Below are 5000 nucleotides of genomic sequence, written 5' to 3' on the forward strand. Positions count from 1 at the left end.
TATCCTTGCACTTCGAGGAATGTGACACTCGATTATTGCAAAGAAATTTCGTTCACAGCAGCTTGCAAGCAAGCTGACAATACGTGTCAGTAGCATTTGTTCAGTTTGCAAATAAATGAAGTAACAACGCTTTGTTTTGACTGCATCTTTATTTCTTGTATTCAGATTAAATTTAAAACATAAAATGAATCTATACATTTGGTTACTTTAGTGGAGACTGTCCGTTACCCAAACCGCATTACTTAGTTAACCAGTCAAAAATCCACTTATTAGGCCTAAATAGCAACCCATTTTATGAACCGAACCCTACACTTCTGAAAACAAACCGCAATTTCATAATGATAACCCTAAACTCAAACTGAAGCAGTCCTTAGGCCTAAATGCACTATCATGACCATGATCAATATTTTCTGTTTAAAGCTAACCATTCAAAGGCACTTCTAAACCACATTGGTGAGAGGCGAGTGCTCTCATCACTGCGCCATCCCTGCACCCCACTTCAATAATTGAACTGATTTGAAAAAAACAAACTGGTTTGAAAGAAATGAACCGGTTTGAGAATTTTAAACCAAAAATCAAATTAAACGACAACATATACATCTCCTATTCATGAAGGCTATGAAAATTAGGCAATTTGCGTAATGGTCAGTTATATCCGTTGTTGTTGGCTTGTAGTTCCACGCGCGCGCGCACTCCGAAGAGCTGATGACGCATGCGTAAATGCTGATCTTGTAACTCCCCCATTTTTCCTGATTTTGCAACTTCACTCGTTTATATCTTTGCTTCCGGACGGTAAATTGGTTTCACTCCTTGCAATTTGAACTTTACTTCTGTAAAATTTAAGAAAACTCTAAAGGTGAAAAAAACAGTTAGAGACATACTTCGAAAAAAACTGATTTTTCTGTAAAACAGGCCTACTGATTTTTTTGAATGGGAAGATTTCACCGTCCTCCCTCCTTTTCAGAAAAAGACAATTGATGCTGATTTTAAGGCTCAAAGAAATGCCTTATATTGTCGTCATGGCAATAGTATTTTGGAAGAAAATGTAATATGAGAAATTTATGATGTGTAGTTAATACTCTGGCCAAATTTCGTCTTGATATGATTACCCTAACTATATCTAAGAACAGAATATATTTATTTGTGTGGAAAAAGGAGGACCTATTCATGAGACGTATTGATGATGGTCATTGATGCATTTCGAACCTTACACTAGTTAGAAAAAGTCGATGATTACGCTCAGTTAAAATTCTAACCTAGTAGCTACTTAAGGTTTGAGATGGAGAAACGTTGACATCCTCCCCTCCTCTATCACAAAAACCTTCAAACTATGAAGGTATCTCTATCCCGAAAATTTAACCGAGAGCCTAAAGACTTTCGAGTCTTCGAAGACGAGCAGAACGTTGGTATGAAAATCAGCAATGGATATTGTTCGACCCAAAACACGTGGGACACAGGGCCCACTTATCTTCAGAGATGATCAAAGATTTGGAAGTCCAGAAGTTAGTCTCGGCCAGTTGAACGGACTCGTATTGCTTTCATAAAGCAATACATGGCGCCGGACCACTTTCAGGTGGTTATCCAACGGTTTCTTTAGAAGCCACCAAATGAAAAAAGCTTATGCCATTAATTTAGTAATGTTTAATACTGGCCTCACATGATATTTAAAATTGAAATAACAGTTATACCCCAATCTCGTAATCCTTTCCCGGGCTACTTTAGACCATGAGCAGTCTTTCTCTAAATTCAGTAGAACGGACGTGATTCCTTGTGGACCTCTACGGGATTCGCAGTCTGGGGTAAGTCCAATGAGTCACCTAACACGCTATGTAATAAATCTTTATGGTATATTTAATTCATTTCCTGGTGAATGATCTCTTTACAATTTTCCATACGAATTACCACTTCACTCGACCGTTTCAGGCCTTAAGCACGGTTGAAATCTAAAACTCAATACTCAAATTGACACTCGAAGCGATCCGACGATCGATCAAAACTCAGACTAGAAGTCCTTCTTTTACACGTGACTTTCTTCCCGCCACACGTAATGTATGCTTATTTATGTCAAATCTATTTTTAACACGCTAGCCGTTCGCTAGCCGTAGTTTGCTTTCCCCACATAACATGATGACTTCTCACAACTTTACTATCGTTCGGATAACTTGAAACAGTTGACTTTCGTATTTAAAACATGTCTGGTGTATTCGTCAAAACATCTGGTGAACTCCAAGTAATACAATTATTTCTTTCTTAAAACCAGATAATTAGTTTTGCTAATACATTTGTTGTTCTTTTAAGTCAACCATTGACGTCTTTTCACGCTTTCGGACAATGCTTGACCCACGCGCTCACGTCCAGATTCCGCCAATCGGTATCCAAGAGGGAAGATACTTTCTTGCAAACAACCAAACACTGTCTTCCGCTGTCTTTCGCTCTAAGAAAATGTCCCTTATTTCTACACGCCTTCTCCATTGTCGCATGCGACAAGTTACGACAGGCCAACAATTGAAAACATGTTTTAAAAGCATCTTTTAAAAACATCTTTTAAAACGCCCCGAGACAATCTTAAGTCATGTCCTAGACCTGCCGTAAGCTTCATGTCGCATGCGCCAAAAATCGGACGGTGTAAATAGATTCACAAGTAAGTAGACCCCAACAGATTTATCTGACAACCGCGGCTTTAGGTCGGCAAGTTGGTCTGACAATGATACTCACTGTGGTATTAAAATTCATGCTAGTCATGAACGTTTCGAATCAGGGATTTTTCATAACGGCTTTTGTTTCGTATGACAGGTCTATTGTTATTCAGTGATAGGCTGAAAACAATAGCTCGCTCAACGAGAACGCGCCACTTTCAAACGAAACCACCACTGCCAATTTTCAAACTTAAAGGGGCAAAGGTTCCTGCTGACCAAATTTTAAAATTAAAACGGATTTTGATCCATGTAAACCCCATCTACCATTTGCCGTCCATGCAAATTGGGAAGGCAGTCAGCATTTCGCAAAAATCGCTCCTGAAACTGAACTTCATACTAAAAATGACCGAATTTAGCGCATTTTAAAGTGGAAAGGGATCATAGTCCTTATACTTGTCCTATATCATTCATATTAAGCGCAAATAATAGATGTATCATTGATCTTGATAAGGCCGCGCGTGAAAGTTAAAATTGGCACATTGGGGAACCAAGAAAGTGACTTTTTTGCAGCATTGTCGGTCATAGTTGGCTTACTCTTCTCTAATTGAAAGCCTTTTTAACCAGATCGTATTCAAATTTGCCGGGTAACCGGTTATGAATAATAAATGATGTCTCGGCACTCCGCGAAATGCGGGATCTTGGAATTGTCAGTCTTATAAAGACTAGAATAAAAATCTTCCACTTCCTTCATGATTCTTTTGGAATCAGAGGTAAGAAGGCCGTCTTTGGTAAAGACCTTGCTAATAAAACTCTTGGATCTTTTTTGTGGGTTTCAAAGTTTAAGAAATATTCATTACTTTTTCCCCCTTGCTCAAACCAGGTGGCTCTGGAACGTAATATCGCACCCATTGATGAGTGCTCATAAAACAATTGATACTCATTTTGAATATTCTCCAGTTTTTCCGTATTTTCAGGGGTTGTACACACACTGCAATCTTCCTCGCTCTGTTTTGACAAGTCTTCTATTACTTTCAATTTCTGTCTTCTAGCATTAGCTTTTGCTTTGCTGTACTTAATCGTAACCTTCCTTATTCGATATTTGATTAAGTCCCAAAGAACTCGCTTATCAGTAACTTCTATGAAATCCTTTCGCCACTCTGGAACACTCTCAATTATAAGCTTACGAAAATGAGAATCATCTAATAAACGTCCCTTAAATTTCCAATAAGATTAACCGTACTTTTGTTCTTCTCCACTGTTAAAGTGAAACGGCACAATAGCCGAGAGATCGGATTTCAAAGAGAGAATTATATCAGCACGCTCTACCTTCCTCCTGGTACGAGTCACTCAAGAGCCAATAATCAATTCCGTTGAAGAAAAGGATTCTTTTGTCTCCAGCTAAAGCGTTTACGAACCGGATCCCTAACACCTCAAATATCCTCTAAATCGAAATTTAAACATATCTCTTGAATACGTTTGACAGAATATGTTTTTTTGTGGGATTATCACTAGAACAGTCCAAATTACAATCAATAGCAACATTAAAATCCCCACCTACTACAATTTTTTGCTCAGCACTTGCCTTAAATTTCTCTACCATTGTTTCTAAACCGCTGAAAAATTCGCATTGCTCTTCAACGTTATTTGGTGCGTAAATATTAAAACATCGGATCCCTGTGCAGAGGCGTCAATCAAAATGTAACGACCTTTGGTGTCCAAAAAGGACGATTTAAACTCAAATTCCAGATCGTCCTTTATCAAAATCATCACCCCACAACTGTGATTGGTTCCATGTGAATAAAAATTCTTACCATTGTATTGAGTGTTCCAGATATCACTTATTGGCCCTTTTGATTACTGCAGCTACGTGGCAGTTCCACTGAAGAGTGTCTGATCTCGTAACTCTAGAATTCTAACTTTATCAACTACAGATGGCACCAGTCTTCACTCGGGCCTGGTTTCATCTGGTGTCCTCCATGACATGTTTTAATCATATGTCTATCTTAATGGGAACGGTAAATTCAAATTAAAAGAAAAAAAAAAAAAAACAGGTCAAATCACATAATAAGTGTCCACAGAAGTCACAATAAAAATGAACGATATCACACTAATAGGTATAATTATACGTTAATGGCAGTTTAAGCAGTTTCAAGCAAAACGTTGTCGGAATGTTTTAGGGTAAACGTTCCCCCAGTTATGGCGTCTTCAGTAAAGAAATGTGACGTCGTGACACAGACAACTACGAGTGAAATGCATGATTAAAAATGATGCAGAAAGTGGAAGTACTGTTAAATATTGAAGCCTCGATATACTTGGGGAATAGCCCATTTCCGATATATTTAGGCGCGTAAGACTGGTAGCAAA

At 38.2% G+C, this 5000-nt stretch overlaps 1 protein-coding gene across 1 annotated transcript in view; it reads left to right on the forward strand.

The window, feature by feature from the left end:
- The window catches only part of LOC137998846 (QRFP-like peptide receptor), an 82998-nt gene that overhangs the window by 23418 nt on the left and 54580 nt on the right, over nucleotides 1–5000 (forward strand). The window lies entirely within an intron of this gene.

The sequence above is a fragment of the Montipora foliosa genome, chromosome 4, assembly GCF_036669935.1.
Source record: "Montipora foliosa isolate CH-2021 chromosome 4, ASM3666993v2, whole genome shotgun sequence".
NCBI classification, from domain to species: Eukaryota; Metazoa; Cnidaria; class Anthozoa; order Scleractinia; family Acroporidae; genus Montipora; species Montipora foliosa.